We start from the raw sequence: 20535 nt of genomic DNA on the forward strand, positions 1-20535 counted from the left end.
TTCCAGGAATTTACTCTCAACAGAAACAACAAACATGCTATTATGTCTCCATCTAGTGGCCACATACCAGAGAACACAGAGCAAATGGTAAATGAACATTCAAGGTGCAATTTATTTTTTCTTTCAGCTGCTCCTGTTCATTATTTCAGCTGGAAACATTTCTTTGATAAGCACCACTGCTTTTTTTGTTTTGCTTTTTTTTTAAATTTCCCATTAAAAATCAGTTAATCATCTACACAACTGAATAAAATCTGAATTTTGAAAGCCTCACCACTCATTCGCTATACCTACTTACTCCAGTTAAGCGCAAGGTTGGGTAGGACTACTTTGAAATGTAATCCTAAAGTAATCAGATTACAAGTAATCCAAATGTATGTACACACATACATGTAATCCACATGTATTCTTTCAAAGTAATCCTACCCAACCTTGGTTAAGGGTCATGGGGGAGCTGGAGCCAATCCCACCAGTGATTGGCCAAGAAACGAGATATATCCTGGACAGACTGACAGTCTGTCATGTAGGCCTGCATGGTTTTGCCATTTTATCCAGTACACAGTATAATTTTGGCCGGCAGTAGAGAGTTGGACTCCACCAACTAATCACGATAACTGCCACGGTTTTTCAATCCAGGAAAACTCCTCTGTGAAGCCGATGTGTGTGTGTGTGAACCAGTTTGCCGCGGCAGAGAGGGGTGTTCTGAGCTGAGGTGACTTGACTCTTTATTTATTTCAGTTGACGCACTGGGGGAAGGCGGAGGGTCCATCACAAGCTGAATCAAACATTTGAGAAAGCGCCACGTTAAATAACGCAAGGGTTTTTTAATCAGATTAGAAAGACAGAATCAGCCAGGTAATGTCAATTTACCCAGACTGACTTCAAATATGAGTAAGTTACGTATTGTTTATAAAATGTTTTATGGTTTTGTATTGAGTTTTGTAAATGAGGAAGTGACCGTCCTGACAGCACTTCATGTATTCAGAGCAGGTGTGCCATCTAGTGTTCAAGCGATGAAACTTCAGCCGCTGACCATAAATTTATTCAATTCTTTCACCAAAACATCAACTCTAGGCTTGCATCTTAGATGTACCTTCTGGCAAATTGTACCAGTAGCTTTGAGAGCTGCACAATAAATGTTTTCAAAATTACATTCTATCTGTTTTTATTTTTTGTTGTCATTTTTATTTATTCATTTTGGTCAATTTACCTTTGCTAAGAGACCCATTCAGAAACACATTCTAATTTTTACACTTAAGTTTATATCACGATATATACCGTTACCGTGAATGGATTCAATTTATACCGCGATATGAACTTTAGGTCATACCGTGCAGCCCAGCTCTCACCTATGCTCAGTACCAATCACAATTCACCCAACCTGCAAGTATTTGGAAGTGGGAGGAAGCTAGGCCATTTAATATTTATCTCATTTTGTCTGCTATGGGTCGTGACTTAGTGGCAGTGGTGGGCACAGGAAACCAAAAGGTTAGCTTCGATAACAGCTAATCAGCTAACTGGAAAGTTCCCTTTTATAAAGCTAAACTGATAAACCACCCAAACATTTATTGGAAGCTACAGCTAACCGATAACATTCAGTATTGTCTCTGGTACGTGCACGCGCGCACACACCATTACTCCTTAACAGGATATAGCTGTGCCACCGTGAGGTAAAGGTCCTGGAAAATAAAGCAGTTTTGACTTATGGTTTTGATTTAAAATCAAATTAATCCAGATAGAATAACTCCATTAATGTAAATTCTGTCATTTGTACAAAGTTAAAATATAACACATATCTTTTAATTTTAAATAATGCACTAATTCTGACGTTTTGTAGCAAACACAGACAGGTGCCAAAGGGATTATGGGTAAATGAGCCCCGGCGAACACTGATTGGTTGACTCATTCATTCTATGTAAATCCAACACATTAATGTGACATAATGTGTGTGTTGGTATTTACATATAAATGTGCTTTTGTAAAATATACCATTTTATTCATATGTAAAAAAAAACCAAAGCCAACTGCGAAAGCCAAAAGTCAAGTTATGATTAGATAACCGTCTGATATAACGGGGTCAAAATGCATAGAACACTGCCATCTACTGCTGCCCAGATGCTCAGACCCTTACCCATAATCCTTTGCATACCAGTTGAGCCAGAGAGTTGCTGTGGTTTAAATAACAGAATCCACGATGACAACTGTAAATGAACATTATACAACCAAAATGGTACATTTTTATTTCTTGAGCTACAGCAAAAAACTGCAACAACTCTCAGGCACGTAAAGGATTATGGGATATCTTAATACTTAGAGCGAAGACTGCCATGAACACTACTGGCCAGTAGATGACAGTAGAGACCGTGAAAACTTGCCAAAACAACTATTCCAAATAATCCATGTCTGCTACCTTTAATCTGCGTGGAATTTAAAAAATGCAAACCAAATTTCATATATCTTCTTCTTCTTTATCTTTCGGCTGTTCCCGTTACGGGTCACCACAGCAGATCAATCGTTTCCATCTCACCCTGTCCTCTGTATCTTCCTCTGTCACACCAACCACCTGCATGTCCTCCCTCAGCACATCCATAAACCTCCTCTTTGGCCTCCCTCTCCTCCTCCTGCCTGTTGGCTCCATCCTCAGCATCATTCTCCCTATATACCCTGGGTCCCTCCTCTGCACATGTCCAAACAATCTCAATCTCGCCTCTCTGACTTTGTCTCCAAACCATCCCACCTGAGCTGTCCCTCTGATATGTTCATTCCTAATCTTGTCCATTCTTGTCACTCCCAAAGAGAATCTCAACATCTTCAGCTTCAGTATCAGACTTAACAAATGTTTTTTAACTGTTAAAGCTTTTTTAACTTCACCTGCAAAAACATGTTAGCGATCTAAAAATTATCACAACAAAATTTATCGGAAGATAATTCGTCCGATGATGGTTTTCAAAGTTATCTGAAAAGCTAATCTGATGATGAAAACATTAGCTTCGATAATTGGTGGTTAGCGGGTTAGCAGAACTGTGCCCACTACTGCTTAGTGGTTAGGACTGTTGCCTCACAGCAAGCAGGTCATGGGATCGCTGCCCACCTGTGGCCCGTCTTTGTGTAGTTTGTCTGTTCTCCCGATATTTGTGTGGGTTCTCTCTGGGTTCTCCGGCTTCCTCCCACATCCAAAGACATGCAGGTTAGGTGAACTTTAGGTGACAATTGGAGTAAGTGGGTATAGAAAATGGATGGTTGGATGTCTGCCATGGTGCAAGCTTGTTAATTAATTAATGCTACAGCTTATCATAACAGTAATCAGTGCTCAGACTACTTCAACAGCTGCAAATCCAACACGTCTGACGTGTCACTTGCTTTCGGTGACAGCTACGTTGCATGCCGGCTTGTGCTGAAATGACACCAAAGCTTTCAGAAGCCTAGAATGAACCATAAGCCACAGGAAAAGTACAAGATAAAGCTGTGTGCAAAGACCTGATCTTTGCTTAAAAATATGAACACACACAAAACTTTCTGATGAACTTGGTCGACATCAGCTGACAAGGAACTCATTTTGTGCTTTACAAAATGAACTTTATTCATAAAATTCACGCCACACAGCCCCGAACATTCACTGCTCACTGGTCGGTCATGGCATGGTCTGTGCAGTGTTTGAGTGTCCTCAAGCCATGGAGACTCTTCTGGGTTTATCAGGTGCATCTTTATACTTCACAACGACCACCGAGATTATGGCATCCAGTTCTCAACTACTGTACATACCTTGTAAGGCCTTGACAAGCAATGTGGCATCCTCCGCGATTTTCGACTCACTCAAGGGACAGACTATGCCATGTGCTGTTGCTGTTGTCCTTCCGGCTGCTCCCGCTTTTTTCGGGGTCACAACAGCGGGTACAGCCAGATCTGTATCAGTATTCGGCAAGTTTTACACCAGATGCTCCTCCAGACAGACCTCCAGCTTTACCTGCAGAAATCCTGGTATTCCAAAGAGGTCTCCCATCCAAGTACTAACCAGGCCTCACACTGCTTAGCTTCTGAGATCTGGCAGGATCAGGCTTACACAGAGCAGACTGGCTGCAGATTCCGCCCCGTTAGACTATGGGATGAAGTGAAAAAATCTTCTAGAAAATTATTTTCGTGGTCTCCACAGGGAGAGAGGATGAATTTTGCTCCAGGTGATCATTGAGACATCCTGATCACATATTTGCTTGTTCCACCTGGCAAAACTTGCACATCTGGGAGAAATTCAGGCAAAAGGTTTGGGGGTGAAAGCACCTATACAAGGTCATGTGGGGCGAGTTGGTTTTCTTTCCCGTGAACTCTTAAAAATTTGACCCCCAAATGACTTCGCCCCAATTTCAAACGTGCCAGATGGACTCACCCCCATTGCATGTCAGTATTGTAGCAACAGAAGTCCTGTGCATTCATGAGTCATCAAGTAGGAATCTCTTGAACAGTTTTTCCTCTTGAAACCCCACTTCCCAAGACTTTATTGAAATCTTTTGGCTGATTAAAAATCTGATTATTTTAACTCATACCTTAGGTGAAGTTTTTCCAACCAACTGATTCTTTTTTTTCTCTTTGTCCGAGGTACTGACAACGTCTCACAAGGTTGACAGCTGCACACCACAGGGTGCTGGACTGGCTACGAGATGCCATGGCTGAAGCTGCACACACCACGCTGCAGTCTGCTTTTGGAATATACTCTACAGGGAGGACGGGCCCACTGATGGCAGGAGGGATAGAGGCTGGCCCTGCATCCCAGAGTGTTGGATGACCCCCTGCCTGCGGCACAATTGCTTGTGTGGTCATCCCAATAATGGACTGTGTTTTTTATTTTATTCTGGTTTTCTGATTCCTGTTTCTTCAGCTTTGCATAAACCTTGTAATTGTTAGAATGGCCTAAGCAGTGGGTCACCCTCTGAGACTGGTCTGCTTGAGGTCTCTTTGTCAACATCATCTGAGGGAGTTGTTCCTTACCACTGTCACCTGTGTGCTTGCTCTAGGGGTTGGTAAGGTTAGACCTTCTCATGTAAAATGCCTTGAGGCAGCTTTGTTGTGATTTTGCGCTATATAAATGTATTAAATTGAACAACCCTTTTCATTTATGGAATAACATTTCCAGTTAACAATGAAGTTTTCATGCCCTCCCCAGATGGAGACCACAAACGAAGAGGGTAAAATTGAATTGTCCCATAGTCTATGTGTAATGTGGGTTTGAGCCACCATGCTGCCAAAGCCTCACCAGCATCCCACATAAATTATGTCCAATTTATTTACACTTCACACTTCCTCTACTATTCTAATTTACAACATAAAAATGTTTATCTAACAGTTTAAATAGCACTTTTTTTTTTCAACTTGTGTTCACACGAAGAGAGCATGAAAAAATAATGAGCCTCATGCTTCAATAGTATATGTTGGACCACATTTTTGTTTAATTTGCATGAAATTACCTGAAAGCATCACATCTTTTTGTGACTTACTGCATGTCACTGGAAAAAGAAAATGTTCATACGTGTACGTATTTCCAGTTGAAAATGTTTCTTGCTCTACAGCACACACACCTTGTATAGCTTTCAAATCAATATTAATGTATTAATACAATATTACTCATCCTGTTGACAAAGTAAGCACAGAAAGGTTGTTTTAATAAAGAAGGAATCCAATAGGATGAAATACATTGTTACAGAGACAGCTAGATGCTCAGCATCTTCAGCACCTACACCTGCTCCTCATAGGTTTGATACTAATTCCTACAAATTAATTGTGATTCTGTAAAATGACAATATATTGCTCTGCATGCATTCATCAAGTCTATGTTATGTTATGTTATACTATTATCGAAAGCAGAAGGTTCCTGGTTCAAGACCACCCCTGCCCATTCTCCAAGTAATGTGAAGTTGCGCCCGACATAAAACCAACGTGCCTAATCAACACGCAGATCCACATACAGCGCATCCAGAAAGTATTCACAGCGCTTCACTTTTTCTAAATTTTGGCTGAATCTCAATTCTACCCCTCTGCCCTTCCCCTTACCCCTTACCCTCCATTTTGCGCTGGCACGAGAGACAGAGGGGTGTCTCAATTCTCTTTTTGGAGCGAGGCGGAGGGGTAGGCGGAGGGCTACAAACCCCTTCAAACAGAGTGAATCTGGATGCACACTCCATTTAGAGGGGTAGGAGGAGCTTACTGCTGTCTCCAAAGAAACAAACATGGCCCCGAAAGAGTCGCACAAATGTAAGTGGCTTTCATTACAAATGGCACTGTTTAGAAAGTTATAACTTGCCAAAAAACTTTACAGGCAGTTGTCTATGACAGCAACGTGTATGCTGCTGGATGCATGTTGCGTATATTGTCATTCTGAAGAATATCGTAACTTTGCTCATGCGCTGAGGAGTTATAATGCACATACACACACAAACGCTACGATAAGACATTTTTATATCTCACAATGGAGAAAATCATGATAAAGGATAAGCACGTTAATTTGTATGTTCATAAATCTTTGGATAATAGCGACCCCTGCTGTTGGATTTCAAGGTCTGTAACACGTGTGTATTTTGTAAACAAACAGGCAGCCCTGAGCGCACTCGTTTCATAATAAGTTTCGGGCAGAAAATGAGGAAAGGTTTCATCAATGGGAGTGAGGTGGAAAATATATACACACATATGTATATGTGGAACACATAACCTGATGTATTAATAGACTGCTATTATTTGTCAATGACATTTCTAAAGGAAATAGGGCTGGATGCAAAAAAAAATTGGGAGAATTTGAAAAAGAAATGTAAGGTGAACAGAACTACATGCAGCCCAAAACATACATACAGGTGCTGGTCATATAATTAGAATATCATGAAAAAGTTGATTTATTTCAGTAATTCCATTCAAAAAGTGAAACTTGTACAATGTATACATTCATTCCACATAGACTGATAAATTTCAAGTGTTTATTCTTTTAATTACCAATCAATTAATGAATTACTAATCAATCAATTAATTATTAATCAATTAACAATACCAATTATTACTATTATTAACAAGTATTTATTAGTAATTAACTAATTATTAATACTATTAATTATTATTATCAATTACTAATTAATTAAATTAATTATTAATACCACACAATTCTCCGACATGATTGTGATGCATCGAAGAAATCTGCGACTCCTATTTCTTTGCACTGAAGCAGAAAGGCGAGAAAATAAAAAGAGCAAACAGGCTACTGCAACAAGTTGCGCTTCGGTTGCCATGTTGACAAACAGTGAAGACGGCACTTTAAGTGACGCAACATGATGACGTCAAACTCAGGAGATGAGCAGTTTTTTTCCCCCCTAAGGCAGAGGGGTGTCTCAATTCATAGGGCTAAAGGCATACCCCTTCGCCTTACCCCTTGTTTTAAAGGGGTAGGCGTAGGGCCAAGGGGAAGGGGAACAAAAGAATTGAGATTGGGCCTTTATGTTACAGCCTTATTTCAAAATGGAGTGAATTTATTTTGTCCCCTCAAAATTATACTTACAACACCCCATAATGACAACATGAAAAAAAAAATTTTTTTTACATTTTTGCAAATTTATGAAAAATGAGCAACGAAGAAATCACATGTACATAATTATTCACACCCTTTGCTCAATACGTTGTTAATGCACATTTGGCAGCAATTACAGCCTCAAGTCTTCTTGAATGTGATGCAATTGATGCACCTATCTTTGGGCATTTTTGCCAATTCCTCATTGCAGCACCTCTCAAGCTCCATCAGGTTGGATGAGGAGGGTCGGTGAACAGCCGTTTTCAGATCTCTCCAGAGATGTTCAATCGGCTTCGTCACTGGGGTCTGGCTGGGTCAAAAGCATTCACAGATTTGTCCTGAAGCCACATCTTTGATATCTTGGTATCTGTGTGCTTAAGGTCATTGTCCTGCTGAAAGATGAACTGTCACCCCAGTCAAAGGTCAAGAGCACTCTGGAGCAGGTTTTCATTCAGGATGTCTCTGTACATTGCTGCATTCATCTTTCCCTCAATCCTCACTAGTCTCCCAGTTCTTGCTGCTGAAAAACATCCCCACAGCATGATGCTGCCACCACCATGCTTCACTGCATGGATGGTGCCTGGTTTCCTCCAAACATGATACCAAAGAGTTCAATCTTTGTCTCATCAGACCAGAGAATTTTGTTTCTCATGGTCTGAGAGTCGTTCAGGTGTCTTTTGGCAAACTCCAGGTGGGCTGCCATGTGCTTTTTTCCAACTACCATACAGGCCTGACTGGTGGATTGCTGCAGAGATGGTTGTCCTTCAAGAAGGTTCTCCTCTCCACAGAGGAATGCTGGAGCGCTGAAAGAGTGACAGTCAGGTTCTTTGTCACCTCCCTGACTAAGACCCTTCTCCCCCGATTGTTCAGTGCAGACAGGCAGACAGCTCTAAGAAGAGTCCTGGTGGATCTGAACTTCTTCCGTTTACGGATAATGGGGGGTCATTGTGCTCATTGGGAACTTCAAAGCAGCAAAAATATTTCTGTACCCTTATCCAGATTTTTGTATCGAGACAATCCTGTCTCGGAGGTCAACAATCAATTCCTCTGAATTCATGCTTGGTTTGTGCTCTGACATGCACTGTCAGCGGTGGAACCTTATATGTAGACAGGTGTCTGCCTTGCCAAATCATGCCCAATCAACTTAATTTACCCCAGGTGGACTCCAATTAAGCTGTAGAAACATATCACGGATGATCAGTGGAAACAGAATGCACCAGAGCTTAATTTTGAGATTCATGTCAAAGTCTGTGAATACGTATGTACATGAGATTTCTTAATTGTTTTTTTGTTTTTTTGTTTTTTAATAAAGTTGCAAAAATCTCAGTTTTTCACATTTGTCATTATGGGGCATTGTGTGTAGAAGTTTGACAAAAAATGCATTTCATCCATTTTGGAATAAGGCTGTAACATGTTAGTGATGGGACGATATTTATCTTGCTATGCGATACACATCACGATACCTGGATGCCGATTCGATACATATCTTCATTCTTAAGAAATGCAGTTTGATATTGTAATACAACCCCAATTCTAATGAAGTTGGGACGTTGTGCAAAATTTAAATAAAAACAGAATACAATGATTTGCAAATCCTCTTCAACCTATATTCATTTGAATACACCACAAAGACAAGATATTTAATGTTCAAACTGATAAACTTTATTGTTTTTGTGCAAATATTTGCTCACTTTGAAATAGATGCCTGCAACACGTTTCAAAAAAGCTGGGACAGTGGTATGTTTACCACTTTGTTACATCACCTTTCCTTCTAACAACACTCAATACGTGTTTGGGAACTGAGGACACTAATTGTTGAAGCTTTGTAGGTGGAATTCTTTCCCATTCTTGCTTGACGTACGACTTCAGTTGTTCAACAGTCTGGGGTCTCCGTTGTCATATTTTCCGCTTCATAATGCGCCACGCATTTTTAATGGGCAACAGGTCTGGACTGCAGGCAGGCCAGTCTAGTACCCGCACTCTTTTACTATGAAGCCATGCTGTTGTAACACGTGCAGAATGTGGCTTGGCATTGTCATGCTGAAATAAGCAGGGACATCCCTGAAAAGACATTGCTTGGATGGCAGCATGTGTTGCTCCAAAACCTGGATGTACCTTTCAGCATTGATGGTGCCATCACAGATGTGTGAGTTGCCCATGCCATGGGCACTAACACACCCCCATACCAGATGGCTTTTGAACTTTGCACTGGTAAAAATCTGGATGGTCTTCTTCCTTTTTTGTCTGGAGGACACGATGTCCATGATTTCCAAAAACAATTTCAAATGTGGACTCAACAGACCACAGCACACTTTTCCAGTTTGTGTCTGTCCATTTCAAATGAGCTCGGGCCCAGAGAAGGAGGTGCCGTTTCTGGATGTTGTTGATGTATGGCTTTCGCTTTGCATGGTAGAGTTTTAACTTGCACTTGTAGATGTAGCGACGAACTGTGTTAACTGACAATGGTTTTCTGAAGTGTTCCTTAGCCAATGTGGTAAGATCCTTTTACACAATGATGTCGGTGTTTAATGCAGTGCCACCTGAGGGATCGAAGGTCATGGGCATTCCATGTTGGTCTTCGGCCTTGCCGCTTACGTGTAGAAAGTTCTCCAGATTCTCTGAATCTTCTGATTATATTATGGACTGTAGATGATGGAATCCCTAAACTCCTTGCAACTGAACATTGAGAAACATTGTTCATAAACTGTAGGACTATTTTTTCACGCAGTTGTTCACAAAGTGGTGATCCTCGCCCCATCTTTGCTTGTGAACAACTGAGCCTTTTGGAGATGCTCCTTTTATACCCAATCATGGCACTCACCTGTTTCCAATTAACCTGTTCACCTGTGGAATGTTCCAAACAGGTGTTCTTTGAGCATTCATCAACTTTCCCAGTCTTTTGTTGCCCCTGTCCCAGCTTTTTGAAATGTGTTGCAGGCATCCATTTCAAAATGAGCACATATTTGCACAAAAACAATAAAGTTTATCAGTTTGAACATTAAATATCTTGTCTTTGTGCTGTATTCAATTGAATATGAAGAGGATTTGCAAATCATTGTATTCTGTTTTTAATTTACATTTCACACAATGTCCCAACTTCATTGGAATTGGGGTTATATACTGAGATTTGTGCATCGTGAGAACATGAGGAAAAGTGAATAATACTCTTCTCAAAACAATGTACATCACATTTTTTCAGAGGGTCAGGAGCATTGTATTACATATTTGGTAATTCAATAAATACACTTATTGAGGTAAACCACTGTCTTCCAATGTATCTTTCACAACAATAGATGTGGCTAGTTAAGAAGTGATAAAATATATATATATATTTTGCTTTAGGGTTGTGGATGTTGACTTAAATGTTATATCAGAATGTATGTCATGACACATCAGGCAGGTAAAGTCTTCTTTTCAATTTTCTGTGCTTGGCATGAAAATTGCCAGGCAACAGGTGCAGGTGCTGCCGCTGAAAGAGCTGGCCTCAACCTAGGCTGCATTTGACTCATGGTAAGTGGTTGCTGCATCTCAGCTGTTTCACATACACATAAAGACCCGCTCCATCTTTGATTTTTGTACCCGCTGGCTGATGACTCCTTAAAATACATTTTCATCAGTGCTCAATTTTATCTCTGGGAAGTTGCCTCAAGGCAGTTCACACAAGTAAGATCTAACCTTACCAACCCCAAGAGCAAGCACACAGGCAAGAGTGGTAAGGAAAAATGCCCTCTGATGATTTGAGAAAGAAACCTCAACGGACCAGACTCAAAGGGGTGACCCTCTGCTTGGGCCATGCTATCGACACAATTGACAATATGAATATACAGGAAATTTTGTGAGTCCATGCTGGTGCACAGGTTGGGAGGCCTGCAGAAGAAAGCACCCACTCGCATCTAAGGATGGAACCGCACCTCAAACACAGTGATATCAGGTGATATCACACATATATTAAGTCTAGAATAAATACACTGCACCTTGTTTGTAAGCAATAACATTTGAATTGTTTTGATTTAGGACTGCAAATTTGATTTTGCATAAAAATAAATATTGCAATATCATATACATTTTTTCCACCCCTACTGTTTGTTTTTCTAAATGACTAATGTAAATGAAATTCAACACACATTCAGTAAGTTGAAATTGATCATTATCCATCCTCTGACTTGTATAAAGAAAAATGGCTGGAAAAGACATAATTTGTATTAACAATAATTCTTGTATTTAGTTTATCAAATTACATGCGGCCTCTAAATGCAGTATTTTTGTCAAACCCCTTGAATTAAAATAGATCGTGATTGTTTAATTTCACCTGCTTGTGGTACATAAGTACATATGGGGAAAAAAAAGAGATCTCACTGTCCAAATACTTATGGACCAGGCTGTATATTACCTGTTTTTGAAGTGGATTTCAAAGTTAAATTGTATTTTGCATGTGTTAATCTGAGCAAAGCAGTTTTTGTTTTTTTTTGGCATGTTGATACCAAATTACCATCCTTTTGATTTTGGAATGCTGATTGTGCAGTTCTTTGTCATCCGAGAGAAAGTGGAGGTCCTTTTTAACTCCTTCTGCCACTTAAATAACAATAAAAATACTCATTCGTCACCTGACTGGTACCGGTTTGATAAGAGTAATTCAATCACAAGACATGCAGGAGCCCAGTGCCCAGCCCTTCAGACAACAGGTGCACAATCATGACAGCAACAACCAGCAAAACCAATTCATCCAAAACACAGTGGCATGTGCACTTCACTGTATCTCAGGGATTTTTTTAAATTTTTTTAATTTTTATTATATAATTACTGTGCACTGCGCACGCACACACACACACACACACACACACACACACACACACACACACACACACACACACAGTTAAAGAGGTGTGCCAACAACTCTGGACAGATGAGGAGCTGAGAGCTGACAGAGGACTGAGGGCAAGTTATGACTGCCGTCTACATCCATCATGATACCACATTTCAGCATCAACACGACTAAACAGGGTAAGCACAACCTATATGAAATGCTTTGAATTTCAGTAGAAAGTTGCTTTAGCATTCAGGAATGTAACAGCAATAATGTTAGAACCTTTACAAGAAATGTACAGTAAATTACCATTAAAATGTGATACATTTTTACATTCTAAACACTGTTATATGAAGAATATCAAATTAGCATTAGTAGCTCAAACTCTACAGTATAGTGTACTGTACTTTACTTTCCTAAACCGTAATTTATGTTGTAAAATTAAACACAATTGTTAGAAAACAAACAACAAAACACACATGAAATGTCTTCTTAGTAGTTGTCGAAAATTTGTCAGACAGAAATCAGTGGTCTGAAGTTAAATAAAATAAATTGCGACCTTCCACTCAGCTGGGCAAAATGAATACATTACCTGTGATTAAATGCAAACAGTGGCACATCGGCGGCAGCAGACCCAGGTTCCATTGTTAACAGCAGACAGAGGAGCATTCACATCCTGAACACAACAGTGACGCTTGTAGACAAGGGAGAAAGCTCAGACTGGCCTTTTCTTTGATATGTACAAACACAGGCGGAGCTGTAGGTGAATATGCTTTGTATTTTAAATACTTTGTCACCACACAGCAGGCAGTGTGCTGGTCAAGACGTTAATGCACATGTTCCTAGGTCACGACCGCCCCTCCCCATTCTCCATGTAATGTAATTAGAGATTGGGACTCCCCCCAAACTGGCTGCAGCACGAGTACATGTTGCTGTCCCCCAACACATACACACTCTCATCGCCTCAATTCGGAAAACGGACTGTTTCAAGTTTAGTACACATAAACAATGTCAAATGTATATGTGTTGTCTTAATTCTGATGTGTGCCATTATTACGGTAAACAAGTAATAATTATGTATTAATTGCTGCATCTTGTCTGTAGTAATTGGAGTGTGGATGTAATCTCGTTGTTGCACTTGTGTAATGACAATGACAATAAATCTCATCCATCCATCTAACCATCCATCCTAATGTGGAGTTGTGTCAGAAAGGGCATCCGGTGTAAAACCTGTCAAACAAATCAACATGCAGCTCCATATCTGCTGTGGGGACCCCAAGCGAAAAATGGAGAAGCCAAAAGATCTTACTTTTACTTTGTCAATGCATAGTTCAGTGAAACAGATGGGAAACTATATTAATTTATTTCATTCATTCATTTTCTGAACCCCTTTATTCCAGTTAAGGGTCACAGGGGAGCTGGAGCCTATCCCACCGGTCACTGGGCGAGAGGCCTTGAAGAGGCTGCCAGTCTATCACAGGGCAAGCTGCTTATTTATTATATGACTGCAACGCTATGCGCACTCTGACTGGCTGATTATCGGTCGGATATTTTCCCATATTGGACCGGTTTCCATTACAATCAGTCTGAAGCTCGTATTTTCTTTACAAACCAGAAGCTAAAAACTTGGATTAGAAAAAGCAAGTCAGACATGAACATACTCCATAGATATCTAAACAGCATCTGAAAAAACACAGATTGAAAGCTTACCAGGTAACGACCGGACCATCTGTTAGCATGTTGTTCCTGCTCTGCTCCGGTGTTCTGTCAGGACACCAGCCGTCAGCTCAGAGGTGAGCTGAGATGAGCCGCTGCTTACCTCAGCTTCAGAGCTCTGAAGTGCGAGAGGAGGCGAAGTCGTTTTTTTTGTTGTTGTTTTGTTTTTTTTAAGGAGGTGAACTTCACCTCCGCTCTGACTATGAGCTCTGTCTATGAGCTGTCAGCAGCTTTCATATTCGGGCGATTGCATGTTTTTATATATACGAGGTCTGTTAGAAAAGTATCGGACTTTTTATTTTTTGCAAAAACCTGATGGATTTGAATCACGTGTGCTTGCATGAGCAAACCTTGAACCTTCGTGCGCATGCGTGAACTTTTTCACGCCTGTCGATTGCGTCATTTTCTGGTAAGCAGCCTTTGTGTGGGATGTGTGTTGTGCGCTCGGCGGATTTTCATTTCAAGGAAAAAGACGGAACGACTAGAGCAGCGCCGCATCAAATTTTGCCAGAAACTGGGCGACAGCCAGGTGGAAACCATTCAGACGGCTTTCGGTGACGATGCTATGGGCATCACACAGATTAAGGAGCGGTACAATCGGTTTAAAGACGTCTGCACAATGGTGGAGAGCGAGCCGCGCTCCGGTCGGCCATCAACATGCTGAAATGACCAGATCATTTCCAATGTGAACGCTGTGGTGATGCCGGACAGTCGTGTGACTGTCTGAGAAATTGCGGAAGAGGTGGACATGAGCACTTTTTCGGTACATTCCACTGTGACAGAAGATTTGGCCATGAAAAGAGTGGCGGTGAAATTCATGCTGCTGCTAACGGCGCAGCAAAAGCGCCTTTGTGTTGAAGTGTCACAGGACATGCTGTGACATGCCCATCTTTTCCACAATTTCTCAGATAGTCACACGACTTTTTTTTTTTTTTTTTTGCCAGCTTGCACTCGGCCGAGACAGACGCACTTTTCTCTTCTTCCTCCCTCCTTATCTTTCCTGCTTCTGTGGCGTGTTGTCTGTGAGGCTGCAGCTTTGCTCTTCTGGAAAACGACAAAAATGGATCTGTTAAAGTGGTCTCTGAACGCAACTGACACTATTTTTTCTACAAGACATTATGGGGCGGAGGACCCGACCTGTCCTGCTGGGACGCATGCGACGGGTTACGTGATGGACTCGTGGAGGAGATGGCAGGTCATGTACCTTTACAGGCTTTCTGTGGAGGACGTCGTAGATGTGTACATATTCGACTTGGTGGTGACCGGCTTTTTGATGTGTGGAGCGGGCACTATGCTGGTCTACCGGAAAATCAAGAAAGTGGAAGCAGCTTTGATTGGTCCTTCCAGGCTGCCCTACATGATTGATTCGATTGGGAAGGCAGTGGCTGCGCAGTCGGCGGGGGTTAACCGCACGTTGGAAACATCTCGAGCAGAATTGCAGCCCTGGAAACCCGCTCTGACCGTCTGTGAAGACCACGACGTGCGGAACTCCTCCGCACGTCTGTCTCAATGTGCCGAAAAAATGCTGATGTCCACGTCTTTTCACAATTCCTGTGCTAGTCAGACGACATACCGGATCAAGACAGCGTCCAGTTTAGAAATGAACGGCACATTCCACTGTTACAGGAGTTTTGTCACCATCGCGGTGGAGCTGCATGGCACAAAGCAACGCCGTGATGAAGCCTTCCAGGACATGTTGGGGCAGGTCCAGCTCATGCACAATCACAATCGGATAATCACATGACTGAAAAGCAACCGACAGCCGTCTGAAATCCACCTGAAAGCCGTCCTGTGAGACCAACACTGAGGTGGTTTTGTCCCGCGTAATGAACGGCTCTGTGGCGTGTCCCTCCGCTCCTCTTTCCATGACAAAAACTCCTGTAACAGTAGAATGTGCCGTTCATTTCTAAACTGGACGCTGTCTTGATCCGGTATGTCGTCTGACTAGCACAGAAATTGTGAAAAGACGTGGACATCAGCATTTTTTCAGCACATTGAGACAGACGTGTGGAGGAATTCCGCGCGTCGCGGTGGAGCTGCATGGCGCAAAGCAACGCCGTGATGAAGCCTTCTAGGACATGTTGGGGCAGGTCCAGCTCATGCACAATCACAATCGGATAATCACACGACTGAAAAGCAACCGGAATCCATCTGAAATCCACCTTTAAGCCGTCCTGTGAGACCAACACCGAGGTGGTTTTGTCCCGCGTAATGAATGGCTCCGTGGCGCATCCCTCCGCTTTTCTTTCCATGAAAAAAACTCCTGTAACAGTGGAATGTGCCGAAAAAGTGCTGATGTCCACGACTTCTGCCTTTTTGTGAAAGTCAGACGAGGTCCCGGATCAACAAAGCCTTCACGTTGGAAATGATCTGGTTGTTTCAGCGGGGTCTGAGCATGTTGATCGGCGCTGGGAGCGTGCCGCGCTCTCAGCAGTTGTGGGCCGTCCTTAAAGCGGCAGTAACACTCCTTAATCTGTATAATCCCCATAAAATCGTCCCTGAAAGCCATATTAATTTTCCGAACGGTGTCCACCTGGAGGTCTCTCACAGTTTCTGGAAAAAAAATTGATGCAGCAAAGCTCCAAATCGTTCAGACATTTATTCGCAATAAAAAAACAACAAGAGGGTGGACCAGTGCTCACACAAAGCTTGCTCACAGGCGAATGACGCAACCGACAGGCGTGAAAAAACTCACGCATGCGCACGAAGTTTCAAGCTTGTCTGATGCAATCACACGTGATTCAAATCCATATGGATTTTGAAAAAAAAATTAAAAGGTTGGATACTTTTCTAACAGACCTCGTATATATAAATGAATTATTAACCTCACTTGCTCGGTCCGTACGGGAATTTCAGACCTCGGTGGTTTTCGTACTTACACCTCGGTCTGATATTTCCCCGTAGAGACCTCGCAGTTGGTTAATAATCCTTTATTATTTCAATTTACTTAAAGCAGGTTTCTAGTCCAAAACACCACAAAACACTGATGTGATGTGACGTAAAAATAAATAAACAAACACTGAAATCACAAAGAAACTCAAGGTTACTTAATCCATTACCCAGGTTCTCTGATAACTAATGGGAATGTTTCTAAGCACTGCCATCATAAACCTACGTACGGTATGATATGATACACCCTCCTACGTATATCATTACTCCAACTAGTTCAACCTGGAAGTTTTTACACACACAAGATGGAGCCATATGCCTCGAGAACTCCCTTTACAACATCTTCGTAAACAAGGAAAACTACATCACACAATGAACATTCTCTGTTGAGGCAAAAACATCAATCACGTGCCTCCAAATCTGCATTACCACTTGAGTATGAGACTCCAAACTATATGTTTGTGTACAAACATCAGGTCTGCTCCAAGATTTCAGGCCTCTGGAATGTAAGGAGCCCTTTTTAGGGCCAACATGAGCAAAGCATTTAATAATGAAGATGCTACGTGGATGAGTGGCAAAACATCTTTTAGACCAACAATTAATCCAGTTGCTGTCAGGCAGGGGTTGTCAACCCTACTCTTGGAGATCACCTGCCCTGCATGTTGTCAAACTATCAATGCTAATTCAATCTTTCAGGTGTGCTCTGCCAATCAAAAGCTAGGAAACATGAGACTTGGCTAAAACTTTGTGGCTGCTGCAGGTACACATGGAAAACATGCAGGTCAGGTGATCTCCAGGAGCAGGGTTGGTGACACTTTTAGATCTTGGTAAAGATCTGATAAATACTGGATTATGCATAGAAAATAACATATTCCTCGATCATTATGGTATAATATTCTGTGACACATATGCAAAAGAGCATAAAAATGTAAAACTATTTAAATGTCCTTGAGTCGTGGTATTTCTGGCAGTAAACAACTTTTCGTACTGTCTCTTAAAATCCTAGAGCTGCTTCTGGAGTTCCTGAATCAGTCCACAGTTTTCTGCAGCCAGTTTGAAAACAGCAGTTGGTACTGCTACATCCTTCTGGTGCTCTTGTATTTTGCTCTTCCTCTGGGCATTCTGGGTAACACAGCAGCACTAATCAACTACATCTGCTTCAAGAAGACCTCAAGCACGAGCAGCATATTCCTGTTAAACCTGGCATTGTGTGACTTAGCGTGGATCCTCAGCTTGCCCTTCACAATTTATTTCAGCCTGCAGAGGCCCTACTTCAGAGACATACAGATCTTCTGCCAGTTCAAGAAGATCTCCTTCAACACCAACATCTACGGCAGCATCCTCTTCCTCACTCTTATCAGTTTCGACCGCTATGTGGGGACAGTGCATCCCATCAGCTCTCTTCGATGGTGGAATGTGGGTAAAGCCAAGTTGTGCTCAGTGTGTATATGGGTTGCACTGATTATAAGTTCTATTCCCGACATATTTGTGACCCTCACCATTCATCGTCCAGAATATATTACAGTCTGTATGGATCAAATCCTGGGCCCTTTTACATACCTAAGGGCAATGACAATCATCAGAGCATTAATGGGTTTCCTGCTGCCACTTGCTGTCATGTTGACTTTTTATGTGATGACTGTGCGGGTTCTGAGGCAGCTTCCTAGGAACAGAAGGAGCAGTAGAGGCCAGCGGGTGGGTGGAAAGCCACTGCGGCTCATCACTGCTGCACTGTTTGTCTTTGTAATCTCTTTTGCACCATATAACGTCATGGTCATCATCCTGGTGATCATGAGAAGTCACAATCTGGTCACACCATCTAACATCAAGATTATCTATGTTTCCTATGAGTTCTTTGAAGCCGCATGCAGCGTAAGCTGCTGCCTGGACCCAATGCTGTATATTCTGGCGAGTGAACAGTTCCAGAGGAGGCTGATGGCCCTGAAACAAGACCAGTGCAGGAGACTGTGCTGCAGACCCAGCAGGAGGGTTGGGGTTAACAGATGATTGAGTGAAACTAATGGGTTTTTTGTTTGTTTGTTGGATCATGACATTCACTGGTTCCATGATCATGATGTAAACTATGCTGGTAAATTGAATTGCAGTAATAATGAAAAGGAATGGAAACAACTGCAACATGAAAATGTCAACTGATAAAATATGAATCATAGGCAAATTGACATTGGGGTATAGCTGGTATTCCAAAAATATCTCAGCAACACCGTCAATCAAACATGATGAATTCATTACTCAAATAGCAGAACCAACTATTTTTATAATTCACTAATCTTAAATTGGGCAGCACAGCGGCTTAGTGGTTAGCAATGTTGCCTCACAGCCAGAAAGTGTTGGATCTGTGTGGAATTTGTATGTTGTTTGTGTGGATTCCCTTTGGGTGCTCCAGCTTCTTCCGTCTGCCAAAGACTTACAGGTTTGGTGAATTGTTGACTTGAAATTGACCATAGGTGTGAATGTGTTTGTCTGTCTATATGTGGCCCTGCAATAGGCTGGTGTCCTGTCCAGAGTGTATCTCACCCAATGACCACTGGGATAGGCTTTATCATTGGATTATTTGTTTGTGTTTGTTTGTTTTATCAAATGAGTAAGATTTAACACACAATCCCAGGACATTGCTAACTAAAACTAAAATTGTGCTTGTCTTTGATCCAACTCTTTTAAGTTGTATGTAGTAAGACATGTACAAGACCTGCGGCTCATTGGGTCAGTGATTATCTCCAGAAACCACAGCATGAAGAGGATGAGAGTCTATTACTCTATGGATGGGACACCAGTCAATCACAGGTTACTTCCCCAGTCAAGGCTGGTACCCACTTTACAGGTGGTGGATAAAAGCAATATACAGACTGGGGTTCGACTTCAGAAACCCAACCAAACATGTTATCTCCTCGGCAGAGGTATTAAACACGTTGAAGATGTTTAAACCGGTCAGCCACTATAAACTTTGATCTGTGCGGAAATATATAGCTTCATATAATCAACAAAATATTTCACTTTTGAGTCACGTTAGCACAAATCCCCATTGCCAAACAAGTGAAAAACATGAAGGGAAACAAAAATCATGACTGGTGACAGCATAATGCAAATTGTAATCACCACTAGATGATGCTAAATCCTACAACTCTGTAGCTTTAAATCTTCATTTGTCCATCCACATTCAATAATCAGATAAGCACACACATCACTACTACAAACGGCTGGTAGCTGTTTTAAGTACCGTGTCGACGTCACAGCTCTGAGATCGAGACTGCAAACAGAAGCACTCGCCGTAGTCACCCACCATCATTTTCTCTCCAAGTCTTAGTGCTCAGATTAACTTGGTGACTTTCTCCACGAGACTCACTAGCTCCCAGTCCCACATACTTTTTCACTGCAGGGAACAACCCTTACAGTAACTTCTTTCAGCTGTGGGGCCGTAATACTCCTGAAATTTTCATGGTCCTCCATAATGACACACTTGGAGATAAAGCATGTGAAAGTAACAGTAAACGACATTAAAATTAATTACAAAATAAGCACACACTGCTCACTGAAAACTGTTATGGTTTTAATGATACCAGTAGTGTGTTTATCAGCA

At 41.7% G+C, this 20535-nt stretch overlaps 1 protein-coding gene and 1 pseudogene across 1 annotated transcript in view; both read right to left on the reverse strand.

The window, feature by feature from the left end:
• Window positions 1-20535, reverse strand: part of tmem117 (transmembrane protein 117) — a 296188-nt gene that overhangs the window by 218407 nt on the left and 57246 nt on the right. The window lies entirely within an intron of this gene.
• On the reverse strand, window positions 3959-4079 carry LOC117516415 (annotated as a pseudogene).

This window comes from Thalassophryne amazonica, chromosome 8, assembly GCF_902500255.1.
Source record: "Thalassophryne amazonica chromosome 8, fThaAma1.1, whole genome shotgun sequence".
In the NCBI taxonomy this organism is placed as follows: domain Eukaryota; kingdom Metazoa; phylum Chordata; class Actinopteri; order Batrachoidiformes; family Batrachoididae; genus Thalassophryne; species Thalassophryne amazonica.